This window comes from Notolepis coatsorum (assembly GCF_963971535.1).
Source record: "Notolepis coatsorum genome assembly, chromosome: 19".
Classification (NCBI taxonomy): domain Eukaryota; kingdom Metazoa; phylum Chordata; class Actinopteri; order Aulopiformes; family Paralepididae; genus Notolepis; species Notolepis coatsorum.
The window spans coordinates 31,895,535-31,913,374 of NC_140183.1; the positions used below are offsets into that span (position 1 = coordinate 31,895,535).

Sequence of the window (17,840 nt, forward strand, 5' to 3'; positions counted from 1 at the left end):
TATTACATGATCCAGTTTTATTACATTATAAAGTCATTCTAAATGAAAAAGTTATCACATTATGAAAAGTTATTACGTTATCCAGTTTGATTACAATATCCAGTATTATTACATTATCCGGTGTTACAAACCCCTTCATGGAGGTTTAGGTGATACTTCAGGACAGATGGATTAACTGTTTTTTGTCAATCCTGTGGAAATGAATTGGAGACAGAGTTTATAAACCTCCAACATGATGTGCAGCTCAAATCTCAACAGCAGTCACAGTATCTCTGGAACCTAGCAGAGCCAGAAAACGACAAGAACCTTTGCCAAGCATTTCTGGAACTTAGCAGATCCAGAGAACTATAAGAACCTTCACCAAGCAGCTCTGGAACTTAGTAGAGCTATAAAACTATAAGAACCTTCACCAAGCAGCTCTGGAACCTAGTAGAGCTATAAAACTATAAGAACCTTCACCAAGCAGCTCTGGAACCTAGTAGAGCTAGAAAACTATAAGAACCTTCACCAAGCAGCTCTGGAACCTAGTAGAGCTAGAAAACTATAAGAACCTTCACCAAGTAGCTCTGAAATTGTCTGCTTTGTTTGGCTCTACCGACATTTGTGAAGCAGCTGTTTCTGACATGAACGAGACTGACAGATTGTTGTAATATGTTTGATTTAAGTAATTAAATCAGGAAATGCATGTTTAGTTTAAACTGTATATCAAGAAATATAAAATACATACTATTTACAGTATTTACATTTATAGTCTTTTAGTTCATTTGACACGCCATGATAAACTGGTAATGTTAATTATTCAATGTTACTATGGAGAATATACTCAACATACATTGTTTCATGTTACAGACGTAATTATTCAATGTTACTATTGAGAATATATTTAAAATACCTTGTTTCATGATACAGACAGAGATGCTTTTATTTTGAAATGTCAAGGAAATACGCAGCTCTATGCTTTGTTGCTAGTTTTCAGGTTTTCTTTCAGCTTTTCTTTGCTATTTGTAAAACCTGCAGCGTGAGAATAAAACAAAGAGTTGAATTATACCTGTTGTTGTCATGAAGAGTAAGCTTCCACTACACAACCCTGAGGAACATTTACATGACTCAAGATCCACTCCAGCGGACACTTGTTGACTGAAGACTGAATGCAGGTCACATGCATGTGAACTACAGACGATGAAGGAGATGTGAATGATACGTGGACAGACAGAACACAAGTCAAATAAGTAATGTTTGGTTTCTATTACAAATATGAATTTAATAGTGTGGCGCATTGAACATGTAAAGAAATGCATACAGAAAATAACGTGCACATGCTGGCTAATTTACCATGTTTTGATACAAAATGTGAATGTTGCATATCAATCAACATTTTGTAAATGTTCACACAAAATAAACGTATTCAGACGGATTGGGTGGAGATCAGCTGTGTGAATGAATGTTACTAATAATATAATCACTTTCTTTTCACTTTCTGCTCTCAGGTGGAAAAGGTTGGAGACCCCTGGTCTACTGTCAGACCGTGTTGTCGTTGTACCATTATGTGTCTCTGAAGTGGCCACCAGCTTCCTGCACATTCACTGTATTTGATGAGTAAAGTGATCTGACTCCGGTGAATGAAACCGTTAAATTAAATCGAAGCGCTAATCACAACATCACTGCCTGGTTTGGAAACAGCACGGCCCAGGATAGGAAGGCCCTACAGAGAGTGGTGCGCTCAGCAGAATGGACTACGGGTATTGCACTACCACCCCTGCAGGACTTATACAATAGGAGGTGCAAATCCAGAGCCTGCAGAATAATGAAGGACCCTCACCACCCCAACAACAGCCTGTTCAAGCTGCTGCGGTGAGGCAAGTGCCTCCGTATACACGCAACAAGAACAGAGAGACTAATGCTCAGCTTCTTCCCTCAGGCCATCAGAACAATGAACACTGATCTCTCCACACACAAGCACACACACAACATTGTGCACTCGCACACACACAAATGCACCATAGGTCACTTTAAACACACAAGAAAAGGACACTTTAAAGGAAGAAAAAGGACACTTTAAGAAAAGTGCTTGTTGTGATTGTTGTATAGTATAGTTAGTAACAGCAAGTATAGCATAGGGACATAGAAGAAAAACTGCACATTGTATAGGAATGTACATAGGATCCAGTGCCTTTAAGCGATTTATTAACATGTCTATTTACCATGTCTATTCTAGTTATCTTTTTATTATTATTACTATTACTATTGTTTTATTGCACAATTGTAGCGGGCATGGCCAACCGCATTTCACTGTATGCCCTGGTATGTATGTGATGAACAAACTCTTGAATCTTGAATCCAATTCTAAATTAATTTGCTGGGATCTGACAGTGTGACCTGTTGGTCAGTGTAAACTTTCGATTATTAAGGATTTCATTCCAGTTTAATGTGAGGGGAAAGAAAATGTTAGATTCAAATTATTACTCTATATTTCCAATAGACAGATAATGATATTTACAATTATGTTACAAAAATATTGTAAGAAGAATATTGTAAGAAGCTGAGCTCTGGTGGAGAGCTTCCCACCCCCTCTATGAGGAGTTAGCCAAGATGAGGAGCACGTTCAGCTACAGACTCATACCCCCCTGACACTCCACTAACCGTCGGGCCAGTCCTTCATGACAGCAGCAGTCAGGCTCCAACTGTGGGCATGGACTGCTGCCAGCAGCTGGATAACTCACGGCTGCAGAACTCGAGAACTATTAGGAACATCTGACCACTTAGGGCTAGATCCACAAAGAATGGATTGCACGGAGCAAGCTGCACCCTTACTTACAATTCATTATGAATTGAAAATGGGGGACCCTGATGTAAACAAGATGAAAGTCTTTCTCTGGTCTGCATCCCCTTAACAATTGTATTGAGCCGTACTGTATTGTACCCATTCTGCAATCTGTTAATACAATTTTCATTCAATCAATCACCGTGCAGATTGATTGATTGAATGAAAGTTTTATTAACAGATTGCAGAATGGGTACAATACTGTTACGATGGGTGGCGAGGGAAGGTGAGGAGAACCCAAATGCAGAACAACGATAACGAGAGAGAGGAGGCAGAGACGAAGGAGTAGGATATAGTGAAGGATATTTACTGAGCAGCCGGTACACAAAAGCGGGCGGCTGGGTGGCGCAGCCGACATTGCGCTCGTCACCAACGCAAGAGACACCGGTATCGAATCCGGCTGTCACTGTTGCCTCCGGCTTGGGCCGGCCGTCATACTGACTCAATTGGCAGAGTCAGCGGGAGGGGAGTCGATGGGTGGTAGTCTGGTCGTTGTAAACAGCGACTCCTACAGGTCGGTCAGAGCGCCTGCACAGCAAAGACAGGAAATGGCGGGGGCAGTGTGAGCCTCCCACACGTTACACCTCGCCAATGAGAGTCCACGCTGGCAGGTGAAAAGAAGTGACTGGCTGCCTCCACATGTATCGGAGGGGACATGTGATGGGCTTCTATCCTCCCTACGACCGGCCAGTGGGGGGCACATGCGAGCAACGATCAGGACAGGGGAGGGAGAATTGGCACGAGAGGAAAATTGGGATGGGAGAAAAAAATCACAGAAAAAGGAGGAGAAAAAGTAGGTAAAATATATATATATATAATAAACAAAAGCGAACTGTAAAACATGGAAAAACAAACCTCAGCAAAAATACAGGGTAAACGGCAGACAGGGAGCTTCACAAATGAAAAACAGAGACACGACAGGATACCGGGGTAGAACAGAGACAATGACGCCACAAGGAAGTCAGTAACAAGCAGGTCTTAAATACTACCACTGATTGTAATGAATAACAGCTGGCAAAAGCCAGGCAATAATACAAAAAGGCTAAATCTGATAAACACACTAGGAATACACCAAACTAGACACAAAAGACAACCATAATACAAAACCCAGACAGGAGGAAGGGAGAGCCAAAGACAACATGAACAAGGACAGAACATTAATCATCTTTAGCCACCCTAGGCATAAATATATAATAGAGTGCACTATCTGGAGGTGCCCGCCAGAGGGCAGCAGAAGGCCACTGTTCACATTGTTCACACTGTCCAGGACAGGACCCCGTCTGGGATCATGACACAATACAGTACGGCTCAATACATACAATTGTTAAGGGGATGCAGACCAGAGAAAGACTTTCGTCTTGTTTACATCAGGGTCCCCCATTTTCAATTCATAATGAATTGTAAGTAAGGGTGCAACTTGCTCCGTGCAATCCATTCGTTGTGGATCTAGTCCTTAAGTGTGTCTGACTCTTAACCACCAAAACCTGTATGGACTACAGTGTATGACGTATATCATGTCAGTTAGGGTACCTTGTGTATACTGCACCTTGTGTATACTGTTTACTTTTACTCTTACTCATAGTATATATTCAGATAAAATTTATTTATTGCCTATCTTTATTATAACGTATAATATAACCGATAGAGCATACAGCCCCTAATCTGCACCTTTGTTTACACTGTTTATTTTTCTCATATTTTACTTTTATATTCAGATCTAATGTTATTGCCTATATTTATGTCTTTCTTCTATTACCCTGCCCACACCTGTACCCTCCTTTCCCCCTCCCCCATGCTGCAATCATGCCCGAATTTCCCCAAGGGGATCAATAAAGAAATATCTTATCTTATGTGCTTTACTTCCATGCTGACAAACATTTTCTGTAAAGTGCCACTTTTTCTCTTCTCAAATGGATCGTATCTATCATATCATCATATCATTTTGTATCATATGATATATCTCACTTTAGAATGAAACTTGAATCTGTTCTTGGTGGAAAAGGTTGTTCCTATGTGCACTTTGTGAATATATACACTCCTTAAAGGGGAACATCATCCAAATGAAGAATTCAAACATGTTATTTCCATGGTCTAGGAAAGTTCAATCAATATTTGTGAACATGAGTTACTCTCTCCCAAAGCCAGAAACCAGAGAAGTAAGAATCAAACCTGTGATGTCATCAAGTATAAAGTCTGGCGCTGCTCCATTGTGATGTCATCAGGTATAAAGTCTGGAGATGCTCCATTGTGATGTCATCACGTATAAAGTCTGGAGATGCTCCATTGTGATGTCATCAGGTATAAAGTCTGGAGATGCTCCATAGACAATGAATGGGAGACAAATTTTCTGATTTAGTTGTATTCTATAGTAGCGTTCTCAGTTCTGAAATAAACAAGTGCAAATTCTCAATAGCTATGACCACAGATTTTTGTGGACCGACCAACCTACAGAGCAATCTATAGAGCTGCTGGTTGCAGCTAGAAACTCAGTGTCATCTTCACAATCTTTCCCAATTAATCTTCTATGGAGCAGCTTCAAACTTTATACCTGATGACATCACAAGTTAGAGTTATTTTTTATTGGTTTTTACTCCCGGGCAGTCCGGTAGAGAGAGAGAGAGAAAGAATGGGAGATAGACGGGGGGGGGGGGGGGGGGGGGATAGTTGTTTGTTTTCACTAATGTTGTTGGACTGTTGAGACCAAAGGAATAACATGCATGAATTCTTATACTGGACGTAGTTCCTCTTTAAATTCATTCTTGTAAATAGTATTTGATGGTTCATCTGATTCCAATGTGGTTCCTGGTCCTCAACGCCAGCTTGTCTCTTCTCGGATAGGAATCCTGGATGTCTAGAAGAGGTTAGAGACTCATGTTAGTTAATTTACAGCCTTGTCTCCCAAGCGCTGAGGACCAACTTTAGACAGGAAACTGTCAACGCTTGACCTGGTTTGTGTTTGAGAGCCTGCGAGAGGTGAGGAACCATGCGGTCCTCTTGACACTTTGCCTCACCCTCGACCTGTGGGTCAAGGTTTAAGGTTTAAGGTTTCCTTCAGCAGAGACCAGCTGTTTCCTTCACTATACACTAGCTGTTTCCTTCACTATACTAATAATAACAATAATATTAATAATAATAATAATAATAATAATAATAATAATAATAATAATAATAATAATAATAATAATAATAATAATAATAATAATATATAATAATAATAATAATAATAATAATAATAATAATAATAATAATAATAATAATAATAATAATAATAATAATACATTCAATTTGTAGTGCACTCTACATTTGGAGACCAAATCTCAGAGTGCTACAGGGTAAACACATAGGCAATTAAAAAACAAGGGATAAAAACATAGAAGAGTTTCCTTCACTCGAGTCGACACTAGCTGTTTCCTTCACTAGACACTAGCAGTTTCCTTCACTAGACACTAGCTGTTTCCTTCACTAGACACTAGCAGTTCTATATCGTATTAGCTGCCGCTCAGCGTCAATCTGCACATATCTCACTCCAGTGACGTGCACTGAATAAAAACTTCACAAATATACCTTTACATACCAGCATCCGTCTGGCCACACCCCCATCTGCTACCTACATAAGCAGGGGTGGGGCCACACACTCATCTCCTTCTCAAATTTCACCCCAAGAGAGTGCCTGTATACCAATCACTTGACGTGGGAAAGAAAGTATTTAGCTGAAGAAAGGAAAACAGAAGAACAAGGAGATACGTTGATGTTATATCTTTATTTTCTCTCTCACTTTTTTCGAGAAAATACGGCGATAATGTCTTCGTCACTGGAGTGTCTGGAAGATGATGATCATTCTGACCTCCACCGGTTTTTTCGTATTAGGGGCTCGCGTCGCTGATATACTCCCCACCTGCAGTCCTCCTTGCTGCGGCTGGATAGGTATTGAACCTCCGGTTATACAGCTGGACTGTGGGAGGCACCGGCTGTTGTGAGAAACTGGTTGCTTCCGAGCTGGGTGAGTAATGTTTTGCTTGCGAGCGCCAGTTGTCTGCTAATGCTATGGGGGTTAGCTGACAATTTTACTAAGGCCGGCCCCAGATTGGGGTCCTCTGCTCTGCCTCTTAGGCGGCGGACGGAGGGTCCTGATCTGACGCCCATAATGGTCAAACTAGTGGGCCGCGACCGAGATCTGGTTTGAACCCGGGATTCTCTGGACAAGCGGATGCTTCTCTGTCCCGTGGAGGCCCCATCTTTCACATGAATGTGAGAGTACACCCTACACACGAGTAGTTCGGTAGTTCCATGCTCAAGTCGGCTGCAGCCCGTATGGGAATTGTGCCGACTCCGCTGTATGTCTGGTAAATCACAGTTGAAAACTGTGTTGGCATTTCTTTTTCTCTTCTCTCTTCGGATGAGGAGGGTTTCAGGCGGCGGCCTGTCTGAAGTGTGGCTTGTTATGTCGTTGTGTACAGTTCAGGTGATAGCTGCTTAGCTTGCGTGCTAGTTTGTGGCCTACTGTTAGCCAGTCAGCTGTTAGCTGCGGCGCTAGCTCGTTGTGTTCACTAGGCTAGGAAACGTTAGCTTGTTGCTATCAGTCGGGCGGCTGTTAGCTTAATGCTACACTGTTGAACGTTACTGTGAGTATAACATGCCTTAAACACTTTGACTACGACGTCATCTTTGACAGAGGATGTTAGTCGACCCTACACCGGGTGCCATGCCAGCGAGGACTTCGTCAACATGGAGAACGGCGGCTGGGTGGCGTAGCGGACATTACCCTCGTCACCAACGCAGGAGATGCCGGGTTTGACTTCGGTGTCCCGTTAACCAGTGTTGCAGTCCTCTCGGCCTGCGCTCAGGGTGGAGGTAGGAGTCCTGACCGGACTTTAAACACTTCTTCTTTCCTTCCCTTCTAAATGTTTTGTAATAAACGTGTGTTGCTGCAATACATTGAGGATACGACGTGTGTTGTGTGTGAATTGTCTTGTCACTGGTATAGCTTCTCTCTATATAGAAAATCGGGTTTGTTTTTTACATGTGTAAAAATGAACTGGTTAGTTGTGATGAGAACATGTGTGTTCATGTAACGTTTGTAACGTGGTTGAACTCACAACTAAGTGGGGTAATTAACCTGTGAAGCTATGCTTAGTGACATGTGATTGAGGAATGAATCCTTTTCTCAGCCTGTGATGACAATGAACAGCATGTTCACATATTAACAGGGGTACCTGTTCAACCTGGTCGTATCAAGGGTAAGGTAGGAGGGGTGACCCCCCCGGTTTCCCTGGGGCTTCCCCCCCTCCTCTCAGACATGTTTGTTTACAGTATATTGTGTCACTGTGTTTGTGGGGATACGATGTAACCCTCAGCTTAAGCTGCTGGGGTTGTGCTTCCGCTTGAAAAACGATTATTTTCCTAGGGAAAAGGTTGTTTGGTCACTATCATGTGTGCTTAGCAAGGCCTGTGGCCAATACGTAATCAAGGACTTATGTCTCTCTCGTTATGAAAAACGGCGTTCCTCTGTAGTAAGAGTGTACTTTTGCCATTTTTTGTTGTGATGAAGGGTTGTGTGTGTCGTTGAGATCTACAACTGCATTAGGTTTTGGCCCACAGAAGCACATGTGTAAGTCTGGTACCGGGGCTCTTAAAGGGGCCCTCTCTGTTCTGTGTTTTTTTCTTAGTAAAGATCAGATAGCAGGTTAGCACATGAGCTATGTGAAGCTGTTAAATGCTTCATGTAGCATGCTATGACTGGGTCATGGCTCTACTTTGTCATTACATCGTATCAGGGGTGAGGGGTCGTAAAAAAGGGGTGAACTGGTAAACCTTTCCTCTCCTTTTCTGATTGGTCAGGGGTTAAAACCACCTGTCCTTCAGGGTTCCTGTCACGTTGCTGTTTGGCATGTTATAGGGTAGGGGGGGGGTTCCTGGTTCCACGCCCAGAAAGATTGGGCGTGTGAACCGCGGAAATTCCCCCGCCATAGAGTATGTCACTGAGCGTGTTTCTATTGGTAAGACTTCCGTGAGTTGTTCAGGTTCCATGTTATGGATCTGTTTCAGGGAGTTGTCAGAGTCTCCTCCTCATGAAGCTCCTCCTCAGGGAGAAGAGCCTTCTGTGAGTTCGGACCCTCCTTCCCAGTGAGGGAGCCTCCTCAGAGTTTCAGAGCCTCCTCCTCAGATTGTCAAGGTGAGTAGAACTTCAAAAAGGAGTTCTGCTCTATTGTATGTGTATTCGATTCAATTCGATTATTGAGTGTGTATTGGTTCAGAGCCTCCTCCTCGGAGAGTCCTAACCCAAGTGTTACATAGCTCAATGTTGCAATATTTCTTTTCAATCTATACAGCTCGCGTGGGAAGTCTCTCGGGGGGTTCCCCGTCCTCTCCTTTTTGGAGTAGGTGGACGGGGTATTGTTTAGGGTTTCCCTGACTCCTCGCCTTACAGGTCTGTTGAGTCATGGGTTTCCCCCCGTCATAGGGGTATGTCGCTCACCGTCCCCTCTTATGAAGTGTGGTTGACGGGGTGGTGTTTCCCTCAGCCGCGTCGCATGGGACCCATGTCCATATTATTTTTTCTTTTTTCTGAAGAAAATTTTAATTAAAAAGCGACTTCTTGTCGTTCCCCAGGCAGCTTGGAGGAACGGTATCTGGTGTCTTGTTAGACTATCCATTGATGTGTTTTGGGTCTCGACGTGTACATAGTGCTGGCTCTGGGTGTTTCTGATAGGAATCACGCATGAGGCTGGCGCGCCTTGGTTGCTCGTTATTAAAACAGCGTTTTTATAGGGCAACTGGGATGGAGTTTGTCTCTTCCGAGCGCCAGTTTACTAGGTTTGTCTTGACGAATTCTCGTTCATATCTGGGGGATGTTAACGGAATAGATCAAAGCATAGGTAGAGGGGTCTCACGCCCTTGGGGTGGGCCACTGAGCGCGGTACGAATAGGACCGTCTGGGTGGCGCCCTCTATAATGTTTTAGATCGACACGCGTACCTACCCCCTCTCCTGGAGTGGGGATGTCGGCGTGTTTAGGGCACGGGACTGGTTCTGGTCACGCTGGTCCAGGTCAGTTAACCCGTTGTCCGCCGGGGACGCAGATCTTCTGTTCTGGTACCCTGAGGGACTTGTGCTTTTTTCAGGGGGAAAAATGCCGGGTCGGCCCGGGTGTCACAGGGTTTGATATTATGGAGATGTTCGTTCTCCATTCTTTTCGCCCCTCTCTTCTCCCGCTTACGCATGGCTGAGAGGGGGCTGTTGAGGTGGTTTTTGTAGTACTCCTCTGGCATCCCTGTGTACGTCCCGGTCCGCCGGGCCCGGTCCGAAGTCGTTTTCGTCGACCCGTAGGCCTGGGATAACCCCTTTTTGAAAACTGAAACACTTGTACTGCGGTATAGCCAGTGTATACCCGCAGGTGTGTTTTGGAGTTTTTTCCTGAGGGGTTATAGGAACAACCACCGCATGAAGAGGGTGGTTGATTCCCTGGTGTGTTGGAGCGGAGTCAACTCCCGGGTTAACCGGTTGAGTGTGCCCCTGCACGTTCATGACGTCTGCCAATCGTGTCAGCCTTCTCTGCCTTGGCCCCTCTAGAGCATCGGGTGGAGGCTTTGACATGGTGCTCAACAATGCCAGCATATGCCCCTTCCGCCGGGGTGCTGTTTTCACTTGACCCCTTTGGCGCCTGTCTCGTCCGCAGTGCTCCAGGCTCAGGTCAAGTGCCTGCTGCCTGGATTGAGGGATCGGCCTCTTCTGGAGGTCGTCTCCCCGGTGCGCTACCTGCTCCCGCTGTAGTGTAGCCTCTTGAGTGCTTCGAGTTACAGCCATGCTGACTGCCTGAGTATGCCAGGGTCAGTGTGCCAGGCGGCGTGCTAGTGGGGGGAAGGGCCTGCTCTTGGATGGGCCCTGTCCGAATACGCTGGCGATGTGGGGGGCGGTGTCACTAGTGACCACCTGGTGAGGTCTTGATGCTGTGGCGTCATTGGCCTCTCCGGGCCCCCTTTTTCCGGGGGGATCCAGTCCCTTCTGGGTCTGGGTCTTCCTTCGCGCTCCGCTGCTACGGCCTTGCCACAGGGTTGAGTTTGCTCTTGACCCCGTGATTTTGGGGGCGGTAACGAGGTTTGTTCCTTCCGTTCGTTCCCTGGTGGCATGCGGGTTGTGCGTGTGCGTAGTCGTGGGGTCAAGCCACGGTCTGCTCACCCTGTGCGTTGAGTTGCTCGAGTTCCTCTTCGCACGGTCGGATCCGTCTCCCTCCCGTCCTCCAATAGGGAGGGTATCCCTCCATTAGGGAGGGTCGGGGGGCTCGGTCCTCCCCGGTTCTGATGGTTGTGGGGGGCCTCAGCGGGGTACATTTGTCGAGCTTCAGCTCCCACTCAGCTCCTGTTGTGCAGATTGACGCTGAGCGGCAGCTAATACTATATAGAACGATAGGTTATGAATATAACCATAGTTCTATGAGTATTAGTGACGCTCAGCGTCTAGACGCCACTGCGGCCCTTGATCTTACCTTGTGGTGAAATGATTGAGAAGGAGATGAGTGTGTGGCCCCACCCCTGCTTATGTAGGTAGCAGATGGGGGTGTGGCCAGACGGATGCTGGTATGTAAAGGTGCATTTGTGAAGTTTTTATTCAGTGCACGTCACTGGAGTGAGATATGTGCAGATTGACGCTGAGCGTCACTAATACTCATAGAACTATGGTTATATTCATAACCTATCGTTTCCTTCACTAGACACTAGCTGTTTCCTTCACTAGACACTAACTGTTTCCTTCACTAGACACTAGCTGCTTCCTTCACTAGACACTAGCAGTTTCCGTCACTAGACACTAGCTGTTTTCCTTCACTAGATACTAGCTGTTTCCTTCACTAGATACTAGCTGTTTCCTTCACTAGACACTAGCAGTTTCCTTCACTAGACACTAGACGTTTCCTTCACTAGACACTAGCTGTTTCCTTCACTAGACACTAGCTGTTTCCTTCACTAGACACTAGCTGTTTCCTTCACTATATTAGCTGTTTCCTTCACTAGACACTAGCAGTTTCCTTCACTAGACACTAGCTGTTTCCTTCACTAGACACTAGCAGTTTCCTTCACTAGACACTAGCTGTTTTTCTTCACTAGACACTAGCAGTTCCCTTCACTAGACACTAGCTGTTTCCTTCACTAGACACTAGCTGTTTCCTTCACTAGACACTAGCTGTTTCCTTCACTAGACACTAGCTGTTTCCTTCACTATACTAGGTGTTTCCTTCACTAGACACTGGCTGTTTCCTTCACTAGACACTAACTGTTTCCTTCACTAGACACTAGCTGTTTCCTTCACTAGACACTAACTGTTTCCTTCACTAGACACTAGCTGTTTCCTTCACTAGACACTAGCTGTTTCCTTCACTATACTAACTGTTTCCTTCACTATACTAGCTGTTTCCTTCACTAGACACTAGCTGTTTCCTTCACTAGACACTAGCTGTTTCCTTCACTAGATACTAGCTGTTTCCTTCACTAGACACTAGCTGTTTCCTTCACTAGATACTAACTGTTTCCTTCACTAGACACTAACTGTTTCCTTCACCAGAGACCAGCTGTTTCCTTCACTAGATACTAACTGTTTCCTTCACTAGACACTAGCTGTTTCCTTCACTAGATACTAGCTGTTTCCTTCACTAGATACTAACTGTTTCCTTCACTAGACACTAACTGTTTCCTTCACCAGAGACCAGCTGTTTCCTTCACTAGATACCAACTGTTTCCTTCACTAGACACTAACTGTTTCCTTCACCAGAGACCAGCTGTTTCCTTCACTAGATACTAACTGTTTCCTTCACTAGACACCAACTGTTTCCTTCACTAGACACTAGTTATTTCCTTCACTAGACACTAGCTGTTTCCTTCATTAGACACTAGCTGTTTCCTTCACTAGACACCAACTGTTTCCTTCACTAGACACTAACTGTTTCCTTCACTAGACACCAACTGTTTCCTTCACTAGACACTAACTGTTTCCTTCACTAGACACCAACTGTTTCCTTCACTAGACACTAACTGTTTCCTTCACTAGACACCAACTGTTTCCTTCACTAGACACTAGCTGTTTCCTTCACTAGACACTAGCTGTTTCCTTCACTAGATACTAGCTGTTTCCTTCACTAGACACTAGCTGTTTCCTTCACTAGACACCAACTGTTTCCTTCACTAGACACCAACTGTTTCCTTCACTAGACACTAGCTGTTTCCTTCACTAGACACTAGCTGTTTCCTTCATTAGACACTAGCTGTTTCCTTCACTAGACACTAACTGTTTCCTTCACTAGACACCAACTGTTTCCTTCACTAGACACTAACTGTTTCCTTCACTAGACACCAACTGTTTCCTTCACTAGACACTAACTGTTTCCTTCACTAGACACCAACTGTTTCCTTCACTAGACACTAACTGTTTCCTTCACTAGACACCAACTGTTTCCTTCACTAGACACTAACTGTTTCCTTCACTAGACACCAACTGTTTCCTTCACTAGACACTAACTGTTTCCTTCACTAGACACTAGCTGTTTCCTTCACTAGACACTAACTGTTTCCTTCACTAGACACTAGCTGTTTCCTTCACTAGACACTAGCTGTTTCCTTCACTATACTAACTGTTTCCTTCACTATACTAGCTGTTTCCTTCACTAGACACTAGCTGTTTCCTTCACTAGACACTAGCTGTTTCCTTCACTAGACACTAGCTGTTTCCTTCACTAGATACTAGCTGTTTCCTTCACTAGACACTAGCTGTTTCCTTCACTAGATACTAACTGTTTCCTTCACTAGACACTAACTGTTTCCTTCACCAGAGACCAGCTGTTTCCTTCACTAGATACTAACTGTTTCCTTCACTAGACACTAGCTGTTTCCTTCACTAGATACTAGCTGTTTCCTTCACTAGATACTAACTGTTTCCTTCACTAGACACTAACTGTTTCCTTCACCAGAGACCAGCTGTTTCCTTCACTAGATACCAACTGTTTCCTTCACTAGACACTAACTGTTTCCTTCACCAGAGACCAGCTGTTTCCTTCACTAGATACTAACTGTTTCCTTCACTAGACACCAACTGTTTCCTTCACTAGACACTAGTTATTTCCTTCACTAGACACTAGCTGTTTCCTTCATTAGACACTAGCTGTTTCCTTCACTAGACACCAACTGTTTCCTTCACTAGACACTAACTGTTTCCTTCACTAGACACCAACTGTTTCCTTCACTAGACACTAACTGTTTCCTTCACTAGACACCAACTGTTTCCTTCACTAGACACTAACTGTTTCCTTCACTAGACACCAACTGTTTCCTTCACTAGACACTAGCTGTTTCCTTCACTAGACACTAGCTGTTTCCTTCACTAGATACTAGCTGTTTCCTTCACTAGACACTAGCTGTTTCCTTCACTAGACACCAACTGTTTCCTTCACTAGACACCAACTGTTTCCTTCACTAGACACTAGCTGTTTCCTTCACTAGACACTAGCTGTTTCCTTCATTAGACACTAGCTGTTTCCTTCACTAGACACTAACTGTTTCCTTCACTAGACACCAACTGTTTCCTTCACTAGACACTAACTGTTTCCTTCACTAGACACCAACTGTTTCCTTCACTAGACACTAACTGTTTCCTTCACTAGACACCAACTGTTTCCTTCACTAGACACTAACTGTTTCCTTCACTAGACACCAACTGTTTCCTTCACTAGACACTAACTGTTTCCTTCACTAGACACCAACTGTTTCCTTCACTAGACACTAACTGTTTCCTTCACTAGACACTAGCTGTTTCCTTCACTAGACACTAGCTGTTTCCTTCACTAGACACTAACTGTTTCCTTCACTAGACACCAACTGTTTCCTTCACTAGACACTAGTTATTTCCTTCACTAGACACTAGCTGTTTCCTTCACTAGATACTAGCTGTTTCCTTCACTAGACACTAACTGTTTCCTTCACTAGACACCAACTGTTTCCTTCACTAGACACTAGTTATTTCCTTCACTAGACACTAGCTGTTTCCTTCACTAGATACTAGCTGTTTCCTTCACCAGAGACCAGCTGTTTCCTTCACTAGACACTAGTTATTTCCTTCACCAGAGACCAGCTGTTTCCTTCACTAGACACTAGTCATTTCCTTCACCAGAGACCAGCTGTTTCCTTCACTAGACACTAACTGTTTCCTTCACTAGACACTAGCTGGTTCCTTCACTAGACACTAGCTGTTCCATTCACTAGACACTATAGCTGTTTCCTTCACTAGACACTAGCTGTTTCCTTCACTAGACACTAACTGTTTCCTTCACTAGATACTAGCTGTTTCCTTCACTATACTAACTGTTTCCTTCACTAGATACTAGCTGTTTCCTTCATTAGACACTAGCTGTTTCCTTCACTAGATACTAGCTGTTTCCTTCACTAGACACTAGCTGTTTCCTTCACTAGACACCAACTGTTTCCTTCACTAGACACTAGTTATTTCCTTCACCAGAGACCAGCTGTTTCCTTCACTAGACACTAGTTATTTCCTTCACCAGAGACCAGCTGTTTCCTTCACTAGACACTAGTCATTTCCTTCACCAGAGACCAGCTGTTTTCTTCACTAGACACTAGCTGTTTCCTTCACTAGACACTAACTGTTTCCTTCACTAGACACTAGCTGTTTCCTTCACTAGACACTAGCTGTTTCCTTCACTAGACACTAGCTGTTTCCTTCACTAGACACTAGCTGTTTCCTTCACTAGATACTAGCTGGTTCCTTCACTAGACACTAGCTGTTCCCTTCACTAGACACTAACTGTTTCCTTCACTAGACACTAACTGTTTCCTTCGCTAGACACTAGCTGGTTCCTTCACTAGACACTAGCTGTTTCCTTCACTAGATACTAGCTGGTTCCTTCACTAGACACTAGCTGTTCCCTTCACTAGACACTAGCTGTTTCCTTCACTAGACACTAACTCTTTCCTTCACTAGACACCAACTGTTTCCTTCACTAGACACTAACTGTTTCCTTCGCTAGACACTAGCTGGTTCCTTCACTAGACACTAGCTGTTTCCTTCACTAGATACTAGCTGGTTCCTTCACTAGACACTAGCTGTTTCCTTCACTAGACACTAACTGTTTCCTTCACTAGACACTAGCTGTTTCCTTCACTAGACACTAACTGTTTCCTTCACTAGACACTAGCTGTTTCCTTCACTAGACACTAGCTGTTTCCTTCACTAGACACTAGCTGTTTCCTTCACCAGAGACCAGCTGTTTCCTTCACTAGACACTAGCTGTTTCCTTCACTAGATACTAGCTGGTTCCTTCAATAGACACTAGCTGTTCCCTTCACTAGACACTAGCTGTTTCCTTCACTAGACACTAACTGGTTCCTTCATTAGACACCAACTGTTTCCTTCACTATACACTAGCTGTTTCCTTCACTAGTTTCAAGATTCAAGATTCAAGAGTTTATTCATCACATACATACCAGGGCATACAGTGAAATGCGGTTGGCCATGCCCGCTACGATTGTGTAATAAAACAATAGTAATAGTAGTAATAATAATAAGATAACTAGACTAGACATGGTAAATAGACATGTTAATAAATCGCTTAAAGGCACTGGATCCTATGTACACTCCTATACAATGTGCAGTTTTTCTTCTATGTCCCTATGCTATACTTGCTGTTACTAACTATACTATGCAACAATCACAACAAGTTATTTTCTTAAAGTGTCCTTTTTCCTTCCTTTAAAGTGTCCTTTTCTTGTGTGTTTAAAGTGACCTATGTTGCGTTTGTGTGTGTGCGAGTGCAGAATGATGTGTTGTGTGCGTGTATGTGTGTGTTCATGTGTGCTTGTGTGTGGAGAGATCAGTGTTCATTGTTCTGATGGCCTGAGGGAAGAAACTGAGCCTTAGGCCATGGTTACACCATTGAATACAGGAACGTTTTTGTTGCTGAATTATTACGTTTGCTGTCCTAGTTAAAAAGAAACGCCGTTTTGGCAGGATAACGCGTTGCCAGTAGGGCAACGCTGAAATTGTGTTTCCGTTTTGGATACTCGCCAAAACGCGCAGAGACAATGCTGCCATGTAATCTGCGCGAGCCGGATACGGAGCCGTTGTTGCTCAACGCCCATGCGCAGTAGAGACCTGCGCGGTTATTTCCAGTGTTTACAGCAGAGCTGTCCCAAATAGCTGCAGCTACCATGTGCTGTCAAGTTATTGTTATAAGGAGCCCAGTCCAAGCTACAACAGTCTGCATTCCCTTAACAATTGTTTGTATTGAGCCGTATTGTATTGTACCCATTCTGCAATCTGTTAAATAAAGTTTACATCCATTCATTCTGCTAGCATTAACGATTGCATGAGCAGCTGGCTAACGTGAGCTAACGTTAGCTACCTACCGTAGCTATCTAGCTACCAGACCCTGTTAGCTCAGAGCTCCTCTTTCAATCTTAACAAGCATTAAACAAAATGGCCCAGTCATCTATTCACTTTTGTTTAATACATGAGGCGTTGTCTAATGTTATCTAGCTACTGATAGCTCTGATATCAATGTCTGATATCATCAGTTTGGCTGGCTCGTCGCTCGTGAGCTAATGTTAGCTACCTAGCTAACGTTAATTTCAGACCCTGTTAGCTGCGGCTACCGTGTTGTCAAGTTATTGTTATAAGGAGCCCAGTCCAAGCTACAACTTTTGTTTAATACATGAGGCGTTGTCTAATGTTATCTAGCTACTGATAGCTCCTGATATCATCAGTTTGGTGCTGGCTGGCTAACGTGAGCTAACGTTAGCTACCTAGCTAACGTTACTTCCAAACCCTGTTAGTTGTTATAAGGAGCCCAGTCCAAGCTACAACAGTCTGCATACCCTTAACAATTGTGTGTATTTAGCCGTATTGTATTGTACCCATTCTGCAATCTGTTAAATAAAGTTTACATCCATTCATTCTGCTAGCATTAACGTTACCAAGCTGCTAGCCACAATGCTATACTGTTGTACTGGCATATTCCATTCACGTTA

At 43.9% G+C, this 17,840-nt stretch overlaps 1 long non-coding RNA gene across 1 annotated transcript in view; it reads right to left on the bottom strand.

The window, feature by feature from the left end:
• Positions 1–1,253: 1,253 nt before the first annotated feature.
• The window catches only part of LOC311246379, a 55,360-nt gene continuing 38,773 nt past the window's right edge, over positions 1,254–17,840 (bottom strand). Inside the window, exon 5 of the long non-coding RNA XR_014620804.1 lies at positions 1,254–5,672. This is a non-coding gene — a long non-coding RNA (uncharacterized lncRNA). The remainder of the gene's footprint in view (positions 5,673–17,840) is intronic.